Below are 25411 nucleotides of genomic sequence, written 5' to 3' on the forward strand. Positions count from 1 at the left end.
CAGGCCACATCGAAGGACCCACCTCCGGTACCGGACCACCCCCCCCCCCCTCCCCCCCACACACAGGCCGCCCGCCCCCGACCCTTCCACGCCGAGTTCCCGCCGGCTGAGAGCAGGTGTGGACTCGGCGCTTTTGCGATGGCTGCTCTGCCCATCCCGGGTCGAAAATCAGCGGTCCAGCCACGTAGATCAGCCCCTGACCGGCAAGGCACCACGCTGGCGCCAGTGGTGCCGATTCTCCACTGTGGATTCTCCGGCCCCACCCCGGGCTGAGAGAATCCCGCCCCCGGTTCCCCTGCAAATCTTTTTCAACTGTCACACGACCGTAGGCTTCCCGTTTAACACAGGTTTTGCTAAACTCTTAAGTGTAGCCACCTCGTTTGAAAATACTTGGTTCTAATACTCTCTCTCTTCAGCTTGGCTCTCCCAGATGTCCAACTCTCTATTCAGAGTCCCTCAGTTAAAAAAGGATTTAAAATCTTTAAGTCAGCATACACAATTTCAGCTGGTATCTGCTGGTATCTGCTAGAAAGACGTATTTCCTGTTATGGGGCCAAATTGTTCAAAACTCCAACTAAACCAGTTCACAACAGAGCCACATTCAGAAACTAGTTACCCCGATAATTAACTCCTAGTTGATCTATTTTTCTATTGTTCATGTCCCAGACAAAAAGTTTGCATGCACATTTGTTGGACGCAAGTTGCTTTTTCAAAAAGAATCTCCCTCCGTTCAGATAACCTGAGTCCTTAAAGGGGTCATCGCCATTTTATAAAGCAAGGTCCTCGAATAGATCAGATAATCTGTTTTTGATCCTAGCTGAGAGATAAACCATGACCAGAACTATGAGTGTCTTCTTCGAAATTGTGTCCACCTGAGTGGACAGATGGGGCCTAGGTTTAATGTCCCACCTGAAAGGTTATGTCTGACTGCTCAGATTTCCCTCAGGACTGCAGTGGAGTCTAAGATTGGAGTTTATGTCCAAGTCTTTGGAGTTGACATGAATACACACCTTTCCTTTTTAGAAATTAGAGTATCCACTGATCTATGGCTGACTTTAAGATGAAGTGCAGTGTCCCAATCTCCACAGACTTTTAAAAAATGAATTTCAATAACCGACTGAAAAGATCATACGGCAAAATTTCATGTTTTAAGACTTCTACTGTAACAAACTAATTAAGAACAATATTGACTAAACACTACTTTAGTAGGCAACTTACACTTACTGATTGCTGGGATACAGTTCCTTGGTGGCTACCATCTGCATTAGGGTTCAGGGACATGGGACAAAGTATATATTACAGACTTTTTTTTTAAATAATTTTTATTGAGAAATTTTGATTTTATACAACAATAACGCACCTTAGTAAAATACCGAAAATAACAATAATATTAACAATCATATACATTCGCCCCATCCCCATGAACAACCCAGCATTTTAACAACAACGCAAATTAACACACTATAAAGTTACAGAATAAACACTATAATAATGCCCCCCCCCCCCCCCTCCCGGGTTGCTGCTGCTATTGACCCAGTTACCTATCTCTGAGCCAGGAAGTCCAGAAAAGGCTGCCATCGTTTATAGAACCCTTGTATTGATCCTCTCAGGGCAAATTTGACCTTTTCCAATTTTATAAATCCCACCATGTCACTGATCCAGGTCTCCACACTTGGGGGCCTTGCATCCTTCCATTGTAACAGAATCCTTCGACGGGCTACTAGGGATGCAAAGGCCAGGACACCGGCCTCTTTCGCCTCCTGCACTCCCGGCTCCACCCCAACCCCAAAAATCGCGAGTCCCCACCCTGGTTTGACCCTGGATCCAACCACCCTCGACACCGTCCCCGAGACGGCATCGGGGGGAAACGGGGCTCGATGGAGACTCCACTGGGTGGCAACCATCGGTTCATCCCGGGGAACATGGATGGGGGATTCAGGGGATGGCAAAGGGCGGGCATCAGCAAATTGATGGACCTGTTTATTGGCGGGAGGTTTGCGGGCCTGGGGGAACTGGAAGATAAATTTGGCCTTCCCCAGGGGAACATGTTCAGATACCTGCAGGTAAAGGCGTTTGCTAGGCGACAGGTAGAGGGATTCCCTTTGCTGCCCTCGCAGGGGACGATGGACAGAGTGCTTTCGGGGGTGTGGGTAGGAGAGGGGAAGGTGTCTGACATCTATAAGGTAATGCAGGAGGTGGAGGAGTCGTCAGTGGAGGAGCTGAAGGCTAAATGGGAGGAGGAACTCGGGGAGCAGATAGAGGATGGGACTTGGGCGGAGGCCTTGGAGAGAGTCAACTCCTCCTCCTCATGTGCGAGGCTTAGTCTCATCCAATTTAAGGTGCTGCACCGGGCCCATATGTCCGGGACTAGGATGAGTAGGTTCTTCGGGGGTGAGGACAGGTGCACCAGATGTTCGGGGAGTCCTGCGAACCACGCCCATATATTACAGACTTAACTATGTGAACACACCTCTCATCGATAAACATAGAACATAGAACAGTACAGCACAGAACAGGCCCTTCGGCACTCGATGTTGTGCCGAGCATTGTCCGAAACCAAGATCAAGCAATCCCACTCCCTGTCATTCTGGTGTGCTCCATGTGCCTATCCAATAACAGTTATAAGTTCCGAAAGAGTCCGATTCCACTATCACAGCAGGCAGTTCATTCCACACACTAACCACTCTCTGAGTAAAGAACCTACCTTGGATATCCCTCCTATATCTCCCACCCTGAATCTTATAGTTATGCCCCCTTGTAACAGCTACATCTACCTGAGGAAATAGTCTCTGAACGTCCACTCTATCCATCCCCCTCATCATCTTATAAACCTCTATTAACTCGCCTCTCATCCTCCTCCGCGCCAAAGAGAAAAGCCCTAGCTCCTTCAACCTTTCCTCATAAGACCTATCCTGCAAACCAGGCAGCATCCTGGTAAATCTCCTTTGCATCCTTTCCAATGCTTCCACATCCTTCCTATAATGAGGTGACCAGAACTGCGCACAATACTCCAAATGTGGTCTCACCAGGGTCATGTATAGTTGCAGCTTAACCCTGCGGCTCTTAAACTCAAGCCCCCTGTTAATAAACGCGAACATACTATAGGCCTTCTTCATGGCTCTATCCACTTGAGTGGCAACCTTTAGAGATCTGTGGACATGAACCCCCAGAACCCTGCCGTTGACACTGTAATCCGCATTCCAATTTCTTCTACCAAAATGAATCACCTCGCACTTATTAGGAATAAACTCCATCTGCCATTTTTTGGCCCATCTCTGTCAATGTCTCCTTGCAGCCTGTAACAGCCCTCCACCTCATCCACTACTCCACTAATCTTGGTGTCATCAGCAAATGTACTGACCCACCCTTCAGCCCCCTCCTCCAAGTCATAGATAAAAATCACGAATAGCAGAGGACCCAGCATTGATCCCTGTGGTAAACTGCTGGTAACTGGTCTCCAGTCTGAAAATGTTCCATCTACCACCATTCTCTGTCTTCTATGTGATAGCCAGTTACTTATCCAATTGGCCAAATTTCCCTCTATCCCACACCTCCTTACTTCCTTCATGAGCCGACCATGGGGAACCTTATCAAATGCCTTACTAAAATCCATGTACACATCAACTGCTCTATCTTCATCTACACACCTAGTTACCTCCTCAAAGAATTCAATCAAATTTGTGAGGCAAGAATCACCTTTCGCGAATCCGTGATGACTTACTGACCACCAAAGTAAGACGAACTGGCCTATAATTACCAGGGTGATTCCTATTCCCTTTCTTGAACAGAGGAACAACATTTGTCATTCTCCAATCCTCTGGCACTATCCCCATGGACAGTGATGACCCAAGGATCAAAGCCAAAGGCTCTGCAATCTCATCCCTTGCCTCCCAAAGAATCCTTGGATATATCCCATCTGGCCCAAGGGACATGTCGACCCTCAAATTTCAATTTCAATTTCAACATTGCTAATACATCCTTCCTCAGAACATCTACCTCCTCCAGCCTACTCGCCTGTATCACACTCTCATCCTCAAAAACATGGCCCCTCCTTGGTGAACACTGAAGAAAAGTATTCATTCAACGCCTTTCCTATTTCTTCTGACTCCATGCACAAGTTCCCACTACTGTCCTTTACCGGCCCTTCCCTCACCCTGGTCATCCTTTTATTTCTCACATATGAGTAAAAAGCCTTGGGGTTATCCTTGATCTGACCCGCCAAGACTTCTCATGCCCCCTCCTAGCTCTCCTAAGCCCTTTTTTAGCTCATTCCTTGCTACCTTGTAATCCTCAAGCGACCCAACTGAACCTTGTTTTCTCATCCTTACATACTCTTACTTTTTCCTCTTGACAAGACATTCAACCTCTTTTGTGAACCATGGTTCCCTCACACGGCCATTTCCTCCCTGCCTGACAGGGACATACCTATTAAGGACGCGCAGTATTTGTTCCTTGAACAAGCTCCATTTTTCATTTTTGCCTTTCCCTCACAGTTTCTGTTCCCATCTTATGCTCCCTAATTCTTGCCTAATCGCAACATAATTACCCCTCCCCCAATTATAAACCTTTCCCTGCCGTATGGCCCTATCCCTCTCCATTGCAATACTGAAAGACACCGAATTGTGGTCACTATCTCCAAAGTGGTCTCCCAAACAAATCTAACACCAATGTGGACCCCCCTCTTGTTGGCCTATCCACATATTGTGTCAGGAAACCCTCCTGCACACACTGTACAAAAACTGCCCCATCCGAACTGTTTGACCTATAGAGGTTCCAATCAATATTTGGAAAGTTAAAGTCACTCATGACAACTACCTTCACACCTATCCATAATCTGTTTTGCAATTTCTTCCTCCATATCTCTATTACTATTTGGGGGCCGATAGAAAATGCCTAACGATTTGACCGCTCCTTTCCTATTTATAACTTCGGCCCATATTACCTCAGTAGGCAGATCCCCTTCGAACTGCCTTTCTGCAGCCATTAAACTATCCTTGATTAACAATTCTACTCCGCCTCTTTTACCACCTTCCCTACTCTTACTGAAACATCTACACCCCGGAACTTCCAACAACCATTCCTTTCCCTGTTCTAATCATGTCTCCATAATGGCCACAACATCGTAGTCCCAAGTACCAATCCATGCTCCAAGTTCACCTACCTTATTCCGGATGCTCCTTGCATTGAAGTAGACACACTTCAACCCACCTTTCTGTCTGCCGGTACACTCCTGCGACCTTGATACCCTCCTCAGTACCTCACTACTCTCAACACTGGCCTCTGGACTACAACTCGTTTTCACAGCCCCCTGACAAATTAGTTTAACCCCCTCCCCGAAGAGCCGTAGCAAATTTCCCTCCCAGGATATTGGTGCTCCTCTGGTTCAGGTGCAAACCATGCTGCCTGTACAGGTCCCACCTTCCCCAGAATGTGCTCCAATTATCCGTGTACCTGAAACCCTCCCTCCTACACCATCCCTGCAGCCACGTGTTTATCTTCACTCTCTCCCTGTTCCTCACCTCACTAACACGTGGCACCGGCAACAAACCAGTGATGACAAAATGGTTTGTCCTGGCTCTCACCTTCCACCCTAGCTCCCTAAATTCCTGTTTTAAATCCCCGTCCCTTCTCTTACCTATGTCGTTGGTACTGATGTGTACCACGACTTGTGACTGTTCCCCCTCCCCCTTAAGGATTCTGAAAACAGGGTCCAAGACATCACGGACCCTGGCACCCAGGAGGCAACATACCATCCGTGAGTCTCTTTCGCTGCCACAGAGCCCTCTATCTGTCCCTCTAACTATCGAGTCCCCAATAACTATTGCTCTCCTGCTCTTCCTCCTTCCCTTCTGAGCCACAGGGACGGACTCAGCGCTGGAGATCCGTTCACCGTAACTTACCCCTGGTAGGCCGTCCCCCTCAACAGTATCCAAAGCGGTATACTTGTTACTGAGGTGAATGACTACAGAGGATCCCTGCACTGACTGCTTCCTCCCAGCACCTCTCACCGTCACCCATCTATCTTGATTCTTCGGAGTAACTACAACCCTGAAGCTACTATCTATGACCACCTCTGCCTCCCGAATGATCTGAAGTTCATCCAGCTCCAGCTCCAGTTCCCTAATCTGGTTTCTGAGGAGCTGGAGATGGGTGCACTTTCCATAGGGGAAATCAGCTGGGTCAGTGATGGCGTCCGTCACCTCATTCTGCAGGAGGAACATTGTACTGCCTTCCCTGCCATCCCCTCGAGATAAAAAAAAGAAAAAGAAAGAAAGAGCTTACCTGTTATTCACTCTACCCCTTAGGTTAAAGGAGGTGGAAGGGTGGGGGACACTGCAAGTGTAGTATCTAGGGTTTAGGAACTGCCCAACTTAAATACAGATAAAAATAAAACACTTAACCAGCAACCACTGCGCCCCACACAAGAACAGCAATCGGCTGTTTATGGGCCTGCGTAAACAATTTAAATCTTTACTACTTACCCAGCAGTCACTCTGCGCTCACTCCGACCAGATTCAGCTGGAAACTCCCAACAGTAAGTTTTTTAAAAATTTACTCCCCTTCTCAGCAAGCACTCACTCAGCAATCACTGTGCCCCACACGATAGCACCTCAGGGAAAAGAAAACCTACTTACTAGTCACCAGCCAATCACTTACCTGCAGGTTGTGACGTCACGGTTCAACTTCTTTCTACTTCTACCTGCCCTTGCGTCTCCCTCTTTATCTTTACTCGGCTGGGATCCTTATAGTGATTGTTTTTTTTTGGTTAGAGGAGGAGTAGGGAGGGAAACACTGAAGAAGTGTTTGGGGTTTAACTGTCACTTGACAACAGCTCCTCCACAAACCACCTTCAAGATACGGTGACCGCAATGCACTGATGAAAATTTTCCCCACAACAGGCAATCAGAGCTCTGCTCTACTGCCCTCTGCTGGATGCTTGCCTTCACTTGAACACAATAAAAGTCAATTCAATTTCCTACATCTTTTCAAGATGCTAAATCCCATTAAAAAAGCATACATTTATAGTAGTAGCCCAACATCACAGACAGCTAATCGCCTCTTGAGCTGCCAATCAAATTGTTAACCCACAGCCGCTCACTGTGATATTGATATTAATCTTTATTAGTGTCACAAGTAGGCTTACAGTAACACTGCAATGAAGTTACTCTGAAAATCCCTATTCGACACACTCCAGTGGCCGCTGAGGTAGAATTGAGAATGTGCAAGTCACCTGACATGCACATCTTTTAGGTCTTGTGGGAGGAAACCGGAACACCCAGAGGAAACCCATGCAGACTCGGGCAGAACATGCAGACTCAGCCCAGACATGACCCAAGATGGGAATCGAACCCAGGACCTGAGCACTGTGAAGCAACAGTGCTGACCACTGTGCTACGGTGCCGTTCATAAAACAATTGCACCCAGCGTGGGGCTTGAACCAGCGACCCTGAGATTAAGACTCTCGTGCTCTACTGACTGAGCTAGGCAGACCAAAAGCAAACCAGCAATAATTTTAGCATAATTATAGCCATGAGCATTATGTCAAAAAAAAGCTTTGAAAGTGCAAGCACTATATTTTTTTAAATTTTAGAGTACTCAATTATTTTTTTCCAATTAAGGGGCAATTTAGTGTGGTAAATCCACCGAATGTACACATCTTTGGGTTGTGGGGGTGAAACCCACACAGACAAGGGGAGAATATGCAAACTCCATACGGACAGTGATCCAGGGCTGGGATTCGAACCTGGGTCCTCAGCGCGTAGGCAGCAGTGCTAACCACTGTGCCACCGTGCTGCCCTTGAGCACTATTTTTTTAACTGAAAGACACAGCAGGCTGTTTTTTTTCAACAAAATGTAAAGGGCTGGGATTTTAATAATTTTGACAGCTTGACACTTCCACATATCTTATCCGCCTTTTACCAGCATTCATGTCTACTCTTTGAAAGAATAAGTCACACACTGTGGGAAAACAGATCTCCTCCAGTGAAAATTGAGTCTGTCTGAAGACAGCACTGAGTTCAAATCGGTTCAGGTTTCCCCCATGTGTGGATAGCATGCACCCCCTTTTCCCTTACTTTCAAAACTAATGTCTGTCTAAAATGGCGGCAGGACTCCCAGATCTAGGGTTCAGCTGTCATTTTCGATCAGATGTTGAGTTTCAACGCTGCTCTGTAAATCTGGGCATAATAGTCTGTCCACCATCAGCACAGCTGCCCTGGTCATTGTTAACAATTGTGAATATCCTAACTTATTCCTCCTAAGAAAACCTGGCCCCACGTTAATAACCAACACTCAGGCTTGTTGTCGGATAGAATTGAGAACGGGTCATATGACCTCATTCATTCCGCCAATTTAACTTAAATTAAAGAGACAGTCCTAAAGCACAACAAATTTACAAACTTCAAAATTGCAAAAGGTCCAGTTCTTGTTCATGCTCATCAATATGCCATGGCAATTCATGTCACTAAAAAGGGAATATGAGTGATACCTCAAATAAACTCTTCTCTTACTACATCATTGTAAACATGGCAGGATGATTGCCTGTTGTTCTATAATTTGACTCAAAATAACAATCTTCCTGTTGTGTTTCTAAATTCACAGTGGGTGTGGTGATCTCTATATGTGCATGTACACAAGGGGTTAATGTGTAATCAGTAGCACCACATGATCACTAGAGGGCTGGACCAACAGGGGTATAGAAGGCAACCACATTGGGTCACTCTCTTGGGTGCACTGTGACCAAGGCAATAGCAGACTAGTTCAGATGGCTAGTGGAGCTACGTATAGTTACCGTAGTTAGATCTTGTTAACCTTATCACTAATATCAACGTTAAAGTAAATAACTCGTGCAATTATTGTTATAGTTACTCAATAAACCTTTTGTTACTACTGGAAGTGTTCGAGTCTTCTTCATCGAGATTCAGAAGACCTCATCACTAACCAAGGTTTGAGTAGCACATGTTACCTACCACACGGGTAACAAAACAGTGGGCAGATGAATCCTTCTCACTTTGCGTTAATTTGAGTATTGCGCAAAGAAAAATAAATTCAGGTCAGAAAAGTAGATATCTACAATAAAAAGAATCGGACATATGACTGTTACTAAGAATAGAATTACGGAAGGGTTGATTCTCTGGTTAGTGCCTTTATCGTTGTGAGTGAGAGTTAGCTGTCAAAATTCAGCATTGTTAGAGGGAAAGGCGGACAGTTCCAGTTGATTCTGTGGGCCTTTTGGGTTTTACTAAAGAAGCAAAGCCATCCAGTTCAGAATTACATTACTGAATTTGAAAGTAAGGCACGGTAGTACAGTGGTTAGCACTGTTGCTTCATAGCTCCAGGGCCCAGGTTCGATTCCCGGCCTGGGTCACTGTCTGTGCGGAGTGTGCACATTCTCCCGTGTCTGCGTGGGTTTCCTTGGGGTACTCCGGTTTCCTCCCACAGTCCAAAGTCGTGCAGGTTAGGTGGATTGGCCAAGCTAAATTGCCCTTCGTGTCCAAAAAAAAAGATAGGTGGGGTTACTGGGTTATGGGGATGGGGTTACGGGGATAGGGTGGAGTTGTGGGCTTAAGTAGGTTGTTCTTTCCAAGGGCCGTTGCAGATTCGATGGGCCAAATGGCTTACTTCTGCACTGTAAATTCTATGGTCTATGGAAAGATAAGATTTAGTGCCTTGAAATTAACCTTGCATGTTGGTTCTTCTAGAGGTAAGACCAATGTTCTTCACATTGTTATTATTTAAATGTCAGCTGTGTACTGTGAAGCGAGAATCTGCATGACGGGAGGTTGAGTTTGAATTTGTGGGAGGAAATGTGATGAACTGAGTATATGCCACTAGTAATTAAGTCAATTAGTTGGTGAAAGCAGTTTGCCATTGGCCAACTCAACACGGGATCTTCCACTCCCTGAATTTTGTGTGTTCCAGCCATCCCACCGGTGGGGTACCTGCCATGGCGGTGGTCACCATCGGCAGGATGGGAAGGTCCCAGAAAACCCCGACCTTGGTGTTTCAAGATCAGTTCTTTCGAATTTGACCCAACCCCGTTGGCTATGTGCCTGCATCACATACTCTGATGGACGCGCGACTTTGTCTATCAACGTCACATTAATTCAATCTCAAACAAATGAGACCCATGATTGGACTGAGAAAAAGCAGCCCTGTAACATAATAGGCTTAATTAAGCATTCACATTCACTTCCAGCCAACTACGCCTGTGCCAATTAAAGTGATCCCAGTGCAATTCCGGGTGTAATTACTGAAAGAGACACAGAGGTGCTTTGATGGCTGGAACAGTGACATTACCGTGTCTCAATGTGCTTCCCTTGAATAAGTTAAAATGGTTCAGATTTCCCGAGCTCAACAGGGACCTCATTCTTGGATGAGTCTGTGCTACTGGAGTAATGTGATAACAGCTGAGTTCCTTTCAAGGAACCCTCCTTAGATTTGTCACAGATTTAGAAAACAATCTTCAATAGATGTTCAGTCCTTCTGTTAGATCTAGCCTTTCAGATTCTCGTCTTGCGTAAATGTCATGCACAATGCTGCCAGTTTCTATAGAGCATCCATATTGTCTTGAATTCTCAATGAGATTACAGTTACAGGCAATGAATTCTTAAATCACTGATTAAAACTCACAACTATTCTAGTTGTGACAACAACTTGCATTTATGTAGCATCATTAACATAGTAAAATGTCCCAAGTGCTTAATTTATAATTAAATTCTATTCCTCTCAACTACCTCTATTGCATTTGACTTCTTCCTTTTAACTTATTTATGATGCTTTTTTCATGGGCTTATCTCTCTCAGATGCTCCCTCGTCAGTTTAATTTTTTTCTTATATCCACTTGCAATTCTTTTTCTCTCAGGTACTCTTGTTTCAAGAAGATAAATTAAAGAAGTCAAATTCAATAAAGGTGGCTGATAGAGTAATCTCTTTTGAATGTTTGTTTTTGCTTCATTCGGTCATCCTTCTTTCTAACTTATACCTTTCCAACTTTATCTCAGTGCAGGTCCTTTGTTTTGAATTTTGCACGGTTTGTTCTACTTTGAAATCGATATATGTCTTGTGATTAATCTACTTTTCAACCCTTTAAACTCCCTTGCTTTTCTCCCATAAATGCTTTTACCCAGTGGGGTTCTCCAATGACAGGTTTTGGCATACAATTTGTTGCTCTGTCTTCAAATTCCCTACAGCTATCAAAGAGCCTGTTCCTTCGTGTTGTATTTTTTGCCTTTTCCTGAGAAATACGTATAATTTTCTTTGTTCATGGAGTGCAGACATCACTGTTATTGCCCTTTCCAAATTGCCCTTGAAAAGGTAGTGTTGAGCCACTTTCTTGAGCCGCTCATGTCCCATGTGTAGGTACAGTGCAGTGAGGAAGGTAGTTCATGGATTTGACCCCAACGATAATGAAGGAATTATGATAAAGTTCCAAAGTGGGATGATGTGTGGCTTGGAGGGGAACATGCAGGTGTCGGTGTTGCCACGTATCTGCTGCCCTTGTCCTTCTGGGTGGTAGAGGTCATGTGTTTGGAATGTGCTGTTGAAGAAGACTTGGGGAGTTGTTGAAGTGCACCTTCTGAATGGTACACGCTGTTACCACTGCATCAGTAGTGGAGTGAGTGAATGTTAGTGGTGGAAAGGATGTCAATTAAGCAGGCTGCTTATTCGTGGATGGTGTTGGGCCTTGTTGAGAGTTGTTAGAATCGCATTAATTCAGGCAAGTGGAGGGTATTCCATCACACTCCTAACTTGTGCCTTTAGATAGTGGACAGGCTCTGGGGATTCAGCAGGTGTGTTACTTGCCACAGGATTCTCAGCCTCTGACCTGTTCTTGCAGCCAAAGTATTTGTATGGCAGGTCCAGTTCAGTCTCCAGTCAATGCTAACTCCCGAGGATTTTGATGGTGAAGGATTGAGTGGTGGTACTGTCAAGGGAGATGGTTGGATTCTCTCTTCATTGTCTGTCACTTGTGTGGCACAAATGTCATCGTCAGTTATCAGCCCAAGCCTGATTGTTGTCCAGGTCTTGCTGCATAAATCCCACACCCCCTAGCTGTTGACTATTACGAGGCTGGCAGCTGTTCTTTGCTGAGCAGCTGTCGCACCCACCTGAGGCTTAGAGTTGCCTGACGAGTGATGGCAAGAGGAGGGTTGCGGGGGAAGAAGCAAGGGGGAAAGGGAGGGGCAGGGGTGTCACTCTCAGTGGCCTTCCATTCCTCTTCTTGTTCTCTTCATTGATAGAACTCACTTAATTGGTTGCCGCTCCCATTAGCTAGTGAAACCAGAATTTGTTTTGCATTCAGAGGTGACTCTACTGTAGCTTATTTGAAAAATAAAATTCTGCAGACACAAAACAGCACCATGGCTGCTGGAATCGGACAGTATTTAATTCCACCACACAAAAGAAACAATTGCAGAAGGTCTTGCACAATATTCAATCAATGCGATCCTCACATGTAAGCGAATTGCTGGAGAATAGAGGCCAGAAGGGCAGGGTGAGTCTGTTGAAGAAAATTTTCAAGAGCATATGTTTGAGAAATAATACCCTCATGTTCAGACAAAGAGAATCATCAGAAAATTGAGGACAAATTGCAGGATATAGGGATGTGCAATTGTATGTTGGGAGAAAAAGCATTTTGTGCAGATCCAGCTGAATGATTTGATATGAAGCCCGTTGGCTCCACTGGTCTTTGCTTGCAGGGAGCACTGACAGATGAATGGAAGTCAGAGATGCCTTGTGACAAAAAGATGCACTGTTCCTATAGATTGCTTGCAACCTATTAAGAGGAGCTGATGGTACAAGATTAGCTGTCTGAAAACAAAACTTGCTGAGCTGTGATTGATTGTGTTAATGGTGGAACCTCTTTGAAAGATTGGAGCCCACCCGTGCCTTTTGGTGCTACACATATTAATCCATTGTTTCACAAAGAAGGCGCTGTGTCTTTATGTTTGCTGGCAACTTTTCATGTGAGAACTTCTGTAGAAAACACCTTGCAAAGTCTTCATTTCCATTTCGCCTCAGCACTTGTAATTCCAGGATAAATGCAGTTCGTTATCCATTGGAATAATTGAATCATAGAAAGTTTACGGCACAGAAATAGGAAACGTGGCGCATCGCGTCTGCGCCAGCTGAACAATGAGCCTCTCAGCCTGATCCTGCTTGCCAGCATTTGATCTGTAGGCCTGCAGGTTACGGTATCAAATATCCAGACCCGTTTTCATAAGTTCTTAAGATTTCGGAACAGAATTAGGCCATTCGGCCCATCGAACCTGCTCTGCCATTCTCTCATGGCTGATACCTTCCTCATCTGTTACCTTCAATGCTACAGACCAAGTGCTGGATTGCAAAATCAGCCAGAGCATCTCCTCCCTAGAACCCATAGCCTAGGAGCAGGCGTAGGCAATTTAGCCTCCCGAGCCCAACACCTTCAATGTGATCATGGCGGGTCCCATCATGGCCTCATCTCCATTGTCCTGCCCATTCTCCCAACATTCAACCCTTTACCAATTAAAAATCTGTCTAACACCTCCTTAAATTCACTAACTGATATTGCAAACTTGGGAAAAGGACTGGACCATTTGACCCCACATGCCGTTTCTGCCAGTCAGTGGGATTTAGCTTCCTCCCGCTAAGTTCTCTCTAAAAATTTGAATTTCTTATCCTTGCAAACAACTACCTTTTTCAGCCTCCCTTCAAGTCCTTAAATGTATTGTCACCTCCCAAATTCCTCAGGAAGAGGAAGAAAGTCAATCTGTTGGAATATGCATTACTGGGAAAATTGAGGAAATGTTCTGAAGTGGCAGGAGGGATGAGCAATCAAGGATATTAAGGACTTGCACCTTAAGATGTGGATATGCCGGCGTAGGACTGGGGTGAGCACAGTAAGAAGTCATACAACACCAGGTTAAAGTCCAACAGGTTTGTTTCAAACACTAGCTTTCGGAGCACTGACCCTTCCTCAGGTGAGTGAAGAGGTACGTTCCAGAAACATATATATAGACAAATTCAAAGATGCCAGACAATGCTTAGAATGTGAGCATTTGCAGGTAATTAAATCTTTACAGATCTAAAGATAGGGGTAACCCCATCTTAAAGATGTGTGAATTGTCTCAAGCCAGGACAGTTGGTAGGATTTCGCAAGCCCAGGTCAGATGGTGGGGGATGAACGTAATGTGACATGAATCCCAGGTCCCGGTTGAGGCCGCACTCATGTGTGCGGAACTTGACTATAAGTTTCTGCTCGGTGATTCTGCGTTGCCGCGCGTGCTGAAGGCCGCCTTGGAGAACGCTTACCCGGAGATCAGAGGCTGAATGCCCTTGACTGCTGAAGAGTTCCCCGACTGGAAGGGAACATTCCTGCCTGGCGATTGTCGCGCGACGTCCGTTCATTTGTTGTCGCAGCATCTGCATGGTCTCGCCAATGTACCACGCTTCGGGACATCCTTTCCTGCAGCTTATGAGGTAGACAACGTTGGCCGAGTCGCATGAGTATGTACCGCATACCTGGTGGGTGGTGTTCTCACTTGTAATGATGGTATCCATGTCGATGATCTGGCACGTCTTGCAGAGATTGCCACGGCAGGGTTGTGTGGTGTTGTGGTCGCTGTTCTGAAGGCTGGGCAGTTTACTGCAAACAATGGTTTGTTTGAGGTTGCATGGTTGTTTGAAGGCAAGTACAAAGAATAAAGAACAAAGAAAAGTACAGCTCAGGAACGGGCCCTTCGGCCGTCCACGCCCGTGCCGACCATGCTGCCTGACTAAACTACAATCTTCTACACTTTCTGGGTCCGTATCCCTCTATTCCCATCCTATTCATGTATTTGTCAAGATGCCCCTTACACCACCTCCTCCGGCAGCAAGTCCCAAGCACCCACTACCCTCTGTGTAAAAAAAACTTGCCTCGTACATCTACTCTAAACCTTGCCCCTCACATCTTAAACCTATGCCCCCTAGTAATTAACCCCTCTACCCTGGGGAAAAGTCTCTGACTATCCACTCTGTCATGCCCCTCATAATTTTGAGGACCTGTATCAGGTCACCCCTCAACCTCCGTTGTTCCTGTGAGAACAAACCGAGTTTATTCAACCGCTCCTCATAGCTAATGTCCTCCATACCAGGCAACATCCTGGTAAATCACTTCTGCATCCTCTCTAAAGCCTCCACATCCTTCTGGTAGTGTGGCGACCAGAATTGATCACTATACTCCAACTGTGGCCGAACTAAGGTTCTATACAGCTGCAACATGACTTGCCAATTCTTATACTCAATGCCTCGGCCAATGAAGGCAAGCATGCCGTATGCCTTCTTGACTACCTTCTCCACCTGTGTTGCCCCTTTTAGTGACCTGTGGACCTGTACACCTAGATCTCTCTGACTTTCAATACTCTTGAGGGTTCTACCATTCACTGTATATTCCCTACCTGCATTAGACCTTCCAAAATGCATTACCTCACATTTGTCCAGATTAAACTCCATCTGCCATCTCTCCGCCCAAGTCTCCAAACGATTTACATCCTGCTGAATCCTCTGACAGTCCTCATCACTATCCGCAATTCCACCAACCTTTGTGTCATCTGCAAACTTACTAATCAGACCAGTTACATTTACTTCCAAATCATTTATATATACTACGAACAGCAAAGGTCCCAGCACTGATCCCTGCGGAACACCACTAGTCACAGTCCTCCAGTTAGTAAAGCACCCTTCCACTGCTCCTCTCTGCCTTCTATGACCTAGCCAGTTCTGTATCGACATTGCCAGCTCACCCCTGATCCCGTGTGACTTCACCTTTTGTACCAGTCTACCATGAGGGTCCTTGTCGAAGTCCAATGGGAGTAGATCCTGTCTCGAAGAATTCTCTCCGGTAATTTCCCTACCACTGACCTAAGGCTCACCGGCCTGTAGTTTCCTGGATTATCCTTGCTACCGTTCTTAAACAAAGGAACAACATTGGCTATTCTAGTTATTGTGTCTACAGAATTTTATTTTTCAAATGAGCTACAGTAAAGTCACGTCCGAATGCAAAGCAAATTGTGGTTTCAGTAGCTAATGGGAGCGGCAACCAATTAAGTAGTGGGGGTGTGGGAATGACCTTGGCAAGATTTTCAGCTTCATCAGTGACGTGTTGAAGGCTGCGAAGAAGATCTTAAGGTTATACCTCCCGGTGTCTGCATGGGTTTGCTCTGGATGCTGCGGTTTCCTCCCACAAATCCTGAAAGACGTGCTTGTTCGGTAATTTGGACATTCTGAATTCTCCCTTTGTGAACCCGAACAGGCGGCGAAATGTGGCAACGAGGGGATTGTCACAGTAACTTCATTGCATTGTTAATGTAAGCTTACTTGTGACAATAAAGATAATTAAATATTAAATACCACAAATTCATCAGGGAAGGCAGAGCAACAAATAATTAGTTTCCAATGTGAATGACAGGAGGTTTTGGCAAGCCAAGAACAAAAGGCTTCTTGCATTTAAAGTAAGTTTTATTACGTTGTAGGTATAGTTCTTGAGTTCAGCCGTGATGAATCACAGGTAAAGTAGCTTGTGATGACACTGATTCTCCAGGCTTAAATTTCCTTTCTTTGTTCATTCATGGGATGTGAGCATTGCTGACAGTAGTGGATCACCAGCCTGTTTTTAGCTCATTTTTTATTCTGTTGAAGTCAATGGCCAGTTTATAATGGCAGTTTGTTCTGCTTCCACGTTACATTTCCAAATTCTATTGTGGCTGACACCCTCTCTACTTCTCTTTTTTTTTCTTTTTTTATAAATTCAGAATGTCCAATTCATTTTTTTCCAATTAAGGGGCAATTTAGCATGGCCAATCCACCTACCCTGCACATCTTTTGGGTTGCGGAGGCGAAACCCACGCAAACGCAGGGAGAATGTGCAAACTCCACACGGACAGTGACCCAGAGCCGGGATCGAACCTGGGACCTCGGCGCCGTGAGGCAGCAGTGCTTTCCACTGTGCCACCGTGCTGCCCCTACTTCTGTCTTGAACTTCAAAAGACTTTTGAAAATCTGACAAGCCTTTGGTCACCTTTTAACTGCAGCACAAAGTCTAGGGTCTGTCTCTTGCTTCTCCTCACACCTTATTGTTCATTGTAAACTATTCTGAGTTTTCCAGGCTTGAGCCACATCACCAGATCCGAGGAGAACCATATTTTAGCTCAGATCAATCATTACACAATGGCCAAAATTCTCCGGTCGTTCATTGGCAGGGGGATTCGCTGATCCCGCCGACCGCTCATCCCCGCTCACGGTTTTCCTGACGGCGTAGGTTGGTTTCAATGGAGATTACCACATTGACAGTGGTAGGAGCATAGCATCCAGGTGCCAGTGAATGTCGCACCGTCTCCTGCCACCAGGTAACACGTGGGAGGCCGGAGAACCCTGCCCAATATGTGTGTTCGCCGTCTTTTTTTTTAAGAACATAAGAACTAGGAGCAGGAGCAGGCCATCTGGACCCTCGAGCCTGCTCCGCCATTCAATGAGATCATGGCTGATCTTTTGTGGACTCAGCTCCACTTTCTGGCCCAAACACCATAACTCTTAATCCCTTTTTTCTTCAAAAAACTATCTATCTATATCTTAAAAACATTTAATGAAGGAGCCTCAACTTCTTCATCGGGCAAGGAATTCGATAGATTCACAACCCTTTGGGTGAAGAGTTCCTCCTAAACTCAGTCCTAAATCTACTTCCCCTTATTTTGAGGCTATGCCCCCAGTTCTGCTTTCACCCACCAGTGGAAACAACCTGCCCGCATCTATCCTATCTTTTCCTGTCATAATTTTGTATGTTTCTATAAGATCCCCCCTCATCCTTCTAAATTTCAACGAGTGCAGTCCCAGTCTACTCAACCTCTCCTCGTAATCCAACCCCCTCAACTCCGGGATTAACCTAGTGAATCTCCTCTGCACACTCTCCAGCACCAGAACGTCCTTTCTCAGGTCAGGAGACCAAAACTGAACACAATGCTCCAGGTGTGGCCTTATTAACACCTTATACAATTGCAGCATAACCTCCCTAGTCTTAAACTCCATCCCTCTAGCAATGAAGGACCAAACTCCATTTGCCTTCTTAATCACCTGTTGCACCTGTAAACCAACTTTTGCGACTAACACACCTAGGTCTCTCTGCACAGCAGCGTGATTCAATATTTTATTATTTATATAATAATCCCTTTTGCTGTTATTCCTATCAAAATGGATAACCTCACATTTGTCAACATTGTATTCCATCTGCCAGACCCTAGCCCATTCACTTAACCTATCCAAATCCCTCTGCAGACGTCCAGTATCCTCTGCACTTTTTGCTTTACCACTCATCTAAGTGTCGTCTGCAAACTTGAACACATTGAACTTGGTCCCCAACTCCAAATCATCTATGTAAATTGTGAACAATTGTGGACCCAACACTGATCCCTGAGGGGCACCACGAGCTACTGATTGCCGATCAGAGAAACACTCATTAATCCCCACTCTTTGCTTTCTATTAATTAACCAATCCTCTATACCTGCTAATACTTTACCCTTAATGCCATGCATCTTTATCTTATGCAGCAACCTTTTGTGTGGCACCTTGTCAAAAGCTTTCTGGAAATACAGATATATCATATCCATTGGCTCCCCGTTATCTACCGCACTGGGAATGTCCTCAAACAATTCCACTAAACTAGTTAGGCACGACCTGCCCTTTATGAACCCAAGCTGCGTCTGCCCAATGGGACAATTTCTATCCAGATGCCTCGCTATTTCTTCCTTGATGATAGATTCAAGCATCTTCCTTACTACCGAAGTTAAGCTAACTGGCCTATAATTACCCATTTTCTTCCTACTTCCTTTTTTAAACAGTGGTGTCACGTTTGCTAATTTCCAATCCGCCGGGACCCGGCGGATTCTCTCTCTCTCAGATCCACACATGCATACGCACTCTCGCTCCTTATCCAAAATGATGCTTCCCACTCTTCCCCACCTGGCTCCTCTCTTTTTCCCTACTTCCCTTTCCCCCTTCCCCTTCTGCCTACTTATTCCTCCTCCTTAATTTACGCCGTTTTTCTCTTCCATTTGTCTGCCCGTCTTTTCACAGCGTTGAAACAATTTGCCCTGGTTATCCACTCAGCCCCATACATAATTGAGTCCTTTCAAAGACAAATTGAAACCCAGGAGGGATGTATATTGGGCATTGGCTTCATTGTTGCCCGGTTTATATTATTGACAAAGGTTAGCACTACCCCCAGTGAGTGATCAGCATATGTCTACTATTTGTTCCTCGTTAATACTTCTTGTTGTTTGTTTTTTTTGTGAAATATTCCAATCGCAAGTATTCATCTCAGTAATCAAATTCCAGATCCCCCGGCAGCATTGTTGTCAAAATCCCAGGAGAATTACATCAGAGCCATTTGGACAGGCAGGCTGCATTTGCCTTATCCAGACCTTTCCTGTGAAATTGATTTGGTCGACCCTTTGTGAGGATGACACGGGTCTTTTGGAACAATTCCAAAGGTGGGAATTTAGTTCTGAAAGAGGCCAGGAATGCAGGTGTGCGAACATGGGATTTCCCAGCAGCTACCGGCCCGTAGGGTATGGTTTAGCACAGTGGGCTAAACAGCTGGCTTGTAATGCCAGCAGCGCGGGTTCAATTCCTGTACCGGCCTCCTCGAACAGGCGCTGGAATGTGGCGACTAGGGGCTTTTCACAGTAACTTCATTGCAGCCTACTTGTGACAATTAAGCAATTATTATTATTATTGTAATAACGCACAGACATTTTTTCCTGGAATGGGTAACTGACTGTAAGTGGCAGGGAGCTTGTTAAGTCAACCAAGAGGAAATTAATGAGACGTTGAATTGGGTTTTCCAGTCAGCCTGTGGGTTTTGGCAGATCAGGACCATTACAGATGCTTCGAGGCGACTTCCTGGTGACAGACTGATTCCAAAGTGATTGCAGAATCGTTTTGAAGATCCCTCGGCACGCCGAACACCACCTGCAGCCGCAGTCGCTTGCTTCAATGGCGGTCTAACATGCGTGTTTTTTTTTTCAGAAAAATTTTAGAAGTGCCACTTTGAGGTGCCCTCTCTCTGCCACACCTGGAATTGCAGGTTGCAGCTCCTTCAGTGCTGGAGGGCCTCCTCTTGGCCCTCCAGCTCTGACAGCCAGCCCGCTGTCATTGCTTGGACAGCGAGCACGCGCTTTGGTCGGGAGTTGGAAAATTCAGCCACAATCAACGTCGGTGCTCCCAATACACTGCAGAGTCGGGACTCACATTTGATCCCAATATTAAGGATCCTGGTTCAAAACGGAAAATCCTGCCCCTGGTGTCAGTTAACGGCCATTTGTCACCTTCTGCGGAGACAGCGTTGGCAGTCGGGATCTTGAGAGCTTTCTAATATTGTGCAGACCAGCCATGTTCCTGTTCGGTGATCCCCTCGATGACGATGAATTACACTTCATTGCTAATAATTAATTTCCTGTTAAGTTTGGAAAAGCGATCAGTTGAGGCCGCAACTGAACTAAAACTTATACTGCCCTTCCAGTACCCTTCAGATCATTCTGAAGCTCTGCCATGGTGATCCATTTTATGTTGCAGTGGTCAAGTCATCCTGGATACATGTGATTTAGTTCAGTAGGCATACCACTGAGCATTAAAAATTCAATGGATTTGTTCCCTCTGGATCATTGACATGCAGTCTTCAGCACTGACTGGCATGACAGCATCAACACTAAACATCAGTGGCATGGCGTTCACATTCTCTTCACAGCAATGCTAAAGTCTGATTTGTGTCGAAAGCCTGAACTAGTCAGACAGTGCCCCAAGGTAGCTATATTAAAGCAGCAATGAATGTGTTGTGGATTAGTGCTCAGTAAGCCATGAAATGATTAGCAGGAGCTTAAGTCATGTGGACAGAATGTAATCCTGAAATTCATTGCAGTCGAAATATTCTGTAAACGTGGATCAATTTTCTTGCTCACTATAACGTTCAGATTTGGGAAGAACCTTTCTGTGCTCTCTGTATAGATTCATCATAAAAAACACTTATCGATGTGTGGTGGAATCTGTTGAGTTCAGCATTTATATGAGCGATTCTCATTTATAGGAACACACAAATTAGGAGCAGGAGTAGGCCAATCGTCCTCTTGAGCTGATCTGAAGGTAGCCTCACCTCCGCATTCCTGCCTGCCACCGATAACTTTTAGCCCCCTTGTTCATCAAGAATCTATCTACCTCTGGTTTAAAAATATGCAATGACCCTGCCTCCACCATTCTCTGGGAAAGAGAGATTTAAAGATACCTGAGCATTTGAGAGACAAAGATTCTCCTCTTCTCCATCTTAAATGGGGGATCCCTTATTTTTAAACTCTGCCCCCTCACTCTCGTCTCTTCCTCCAAGAGGAAGCATCCTTTCAGCATCCACCGGTCAAGGCCCCTCAAGATCTTATATGTTTCAAAAAAGATTACCTCCCATTCTTCTAAACTCCAATGGGTACAATCCCAGTCTGTCCAACCTTCCCTCATAAGATAACTCTCCATCCATATCAATTAGCTGAATCTTCTCTGAACTGCTTCTAATGATTTTATATCCATTCTTAAATACAGGCGATCAACGTACTCCAGATGGGGTCTCACCAACCATCTGTAGAACTGTGGCAAATCATCCCTATTTTCATATTCCATTCCTCTTGCAATAAACAATAACTTCCCATTTGCCTTACTAATGTTGCTCGTTCTGGGTGAGTGTGCTTAACACTCAATTTGGCTCTGTTTCTTTACTTAGCTCTGGAGTCGCCAGGTATCGTTAAGATACCACCACAAGTTTCAAGGTGAAGTTCAAAGCAATAAAACCATACACCAATTAGTAAGTTCAAACAACTGAGTTTATTATAATACAATTATAAAACTACCCATGCACACACTAAAAGGATTAAACTATTCCTACCGCTAAATAAACTAATACTTATCTCCAAGGAACTGCCGGATCAGGGAACAAGGCCTCGTGCTCTGCTCTGGTCTGTAGACTTCAGGTTGGTATAGGTTAAAAGGGGTCAGGAGTGTCTATCTCTGGTAGCGATCGTTGTGAGACACTTACTTGCTGGAGGCTGCTGTCCCCAAACCTCTCCTCTCTCTCGTTCAAGGTCTTCTTGGCAAAAGCTGGTCGAGGTGCTGGTCCACAGAGGAGGGCTGGTCAAGGAGTGAGGAGGGCTGGACAAAAAGAAAGAACTATGTGTGGGACCTGTCTTTTATAGGTCCCAGGGATCCGCGCCCCTTTGGGCGGACCCCTTTAACTGCTCGGAATCGATTGGGTCTCTTCCCAATCGATATGTTTGAATCCCCCCAATACTGAGGCTGTTCCTTGGCTACTGGGCGGGCTTTCAGGGTTCTTTTTTTTCAGACCCCGCTGGTGCCGGGGTGTCTGGTATCCTATACAATGTTGCAGTTACTTCCCCATTTGTGTCCATTGTCTCTGGAATCGTTCCATTAATATGCTAACTATCCCGGAGATTGCCTCATTAGTATGCGGAATGTTCGTTTCGGTGCTGTCTGCTCTCTTAGCAGACAGAATCCACATTTGCTTGGTACAGCCTGCTGGTTCTGCAAACATTGTCCATTTTAACCTGTCTGCTTTGCGTTCCTCCATTTTGTATTTAGGGAATGGTCAACTTCGGTGGCTACACTAATCACTTGCTGCACCTACATACTTTTCCTGTTTTATTTACCAAGATCCCTCTTTACGGGTTCTGCTGTCTCTTCGATTTAAATAAAGTACTGCTTTTCTATTCTTTCTGCCAAGTCAGCAAGTTCACATTTTCCCAACACCTGCCAAGGTTTTACCCGCTCATTTATAACTTATCTATATCCGTTTTTCAGACTCCTTGGGCCCTCTTCACAACTTACTCTCCTGCTTATATTTGTGTCATCAGCAAATTTGGCAACCCTACATTCATCCAAGTCATTGATATAAATTGTAAATAGTTGAGGCTTCAGGATTCGGTTGGCATTTGGGCAGAAATTCCGACTGGTTTGGCCGTAGTATGGAGAGCAATCTTGTAAGAGGCAGGAAGTTTTAGGTTCTGCAGGTAGAGTGTCTCAAATCTAGTGAACCGAAACGGGAGATTTCTGAAAACCAGGCATTTCTTTAAGCTGCCACATACATGAATTTTTATTAATGTTATCATATCAAAATAACTTGGTGGCTTGATGGGCTTGTTTGCCAGCCTTTTCCCATGCTACATAGCCCGAGCAACCCTTGAACCTTCCCGATCCGGTCTGAATGACCTGACCCGAAAAACGGCAGGATCCAAAATCCGGCAGAGACTCGGCCTCAAGGTTACCCGCTTTGAGATGTTGAATCTGTCATGACGTTGCCAGTTAAAATGCAAAAATCTGACAAACACTTTCAGATTGACCTTTAACAGTGTCACTTGCTTGAATTGCACCGTGTTTAATTTGTGTTTTCAATTAGAGTCGCGATGCTTAATCTAGCAGTTCAGTAGAAACCTGTGACAGTCTAATGCTTTGGATTTAACTGCCCCATTTCAACACATCTAATGCTGTCCTAAGTACCTGAGAGGTTTTGCCCTGTGTTGTAAAATTCTTTTTTTATTTTAATAGATATTCCATTGAATCTAAGTGCAATTTAACTGTGGGATCCACAGAAATGAATTGAATCCAAAGTTGATTGTAGTGAATGTAATTTTGAGTGACTCAGAGTCTGGCTAGTTTGCAGCCTATCTTCAGCCATTGTTTATTTACTAATTACGGTCAGAATTTTATGCTGGCCGGGTGGGTTCACCACTGATCCAGAAGCACATGAAATTACGTGGAAATATGTTAGGCATTGTGATAATCACCACTGTTGCATATATATCACATATGAGGTGTAATACAGTAAGGCTCCTGTACTACAGGTATGTGGGTAGATCCCTGCCTGCTGGCTCCGCCCAGTAGGCGGAGTATAAATGTGTGTGCTCACCGAGCTGCAACCATTTCGGCAGCAGCTGCAGGAGGCTACACATCTCTGCTTAATAAAGCTTTGATTGCACTCTACTCTCGTCTCGTCATAATTGATAGTGCATCAATTTATTAAGCAGAGATTTTACAACGGTGGATCTCCGCCTCAAGCCGGATCACCTGCAGCTGCACCCTCAAGCAGACAACGCCAAGACGGCCTTCGCACATTGGTTAGCTTGCTTTGAAGCTGACTCGGACCTGCGACAGAGCCAGCCTCAGAAGCAGAAGCTCCAAATCCTGTATACGCGGCTCAGCTCCGATATCTTTCCCCTCATCTGGGATGCACCTATCTACGCTGAGGCATGGCACTACTAAAAGAGAACTACACTCAGCAGACCAACAAAATCTACGCCAGGCATCTCCTGTCCACGCGGCATTAACTCCCCGGTGAGTCTGTGGAAGATTTCTGGCGTACCCTGCCCGCCCGCCCTGGCGAGGGACTGTGATTGCCAGGCCGTTTTGGCCGTTGAACATTCCGAACTCCTAATTAGGGATGCTTTCATTATGGGCATAGGGTTGGCGTACATCCGCCAGCACCTCTTAGAAGGGGCGTCCCTCGACCTCGCAGCGACCAAGAAACTCTCAATCACACTAATGGTCACCTCCCATAATGTACAAGCATACGCCCCCAACAGCATGGCGCCCCCCTCCTGGACATCATGGACCCCAGCAGCGAACACCCCATCGTGGACCCCACCAGCGACCGCCCCCAGCCAAACCCAAGCCTGCGCCGCGCGGCAGCCAACTAGCCCCGGGGGACCCAAGTGCTACTTCTACAGACAGACAAAGCACCCATGGCAGCGCTGCCCGGCGCGGAGCGCACTCTGCAAGGCCTGTGGGAAGAAAGGGCATTTCGCTGCTGTGTGCCAGGCCAGCTCGATCGCCGCTGTAACCAGGCCCATTGTCCCTGCACCCCCCATGTGCGACCCGTAGGCGCTGCCATTTTCGCCCCCGCAACCTACGTGCGCCCCATGGGCGCCGCCATCTTCCTTGCCTCAGACCACGTGCGGCCTGTGGGTGTCACCATCTTGCTTGTCTCACGACACGTGCGGCCCGTGGGCGCTGCCATCTTCCCCATATCAGGCCTCGTGCAGCCTGTGGGCGCCGCCATCTTTAACGCCACACGCCACATGTGCCCCATGGACGCCGCCATCTTCCCTACCTCTGGACCCCTGCTCGTCGGGCACCTCATTGGGCCGCTCATCGCCTGCAACTGCCGCCGACCAGCCAGGGGCCTTCCAATACCAGCCACACCTCACCTCCATCACGATCGACCAGTCCCGACCGCACAACCTCAGGACCGCGTCGACGACAGCAAAGGTCTTTGGGCACAAGACATCATGCCTCTTGACTCCGGGAGCACTGAGAACTTCATCCACCCCAATACGGCTGCTCCCTCAC

At 45.9% G+C, this 25411-nt stretch overlaps 1 protein-coding gene across 11 annotated transcripts in view; it reads left to right on the top strand.

Annotated features, from left to right (window-relative positions):
* The window catches only part of LOC119955607 (astrotactin-2-like), a 1814189-nt gene that overhangs the window by 1013761 nt on the left and 775017 nt on the right, over positions 1-25411 (top strand). The window lies entirely within an intron of this gene.

Source organism: Scyliorhinus canicula, chromosome 21 (assembly GCF_902713615.1).
Source record: "Scyliorhinus canicula chromosome 21, sScyCan1.1, whole genome shotgun sequence".
In the NCBI taxonomy this organism is placed as follows: domain Eukaryota; kingdom Metazoa; phylum Chordata; class Chondrichthyes; order Carcharhiniformes; family Scyliorhinidae; genus Scyliorhinus; species Scyliorhinus canicula.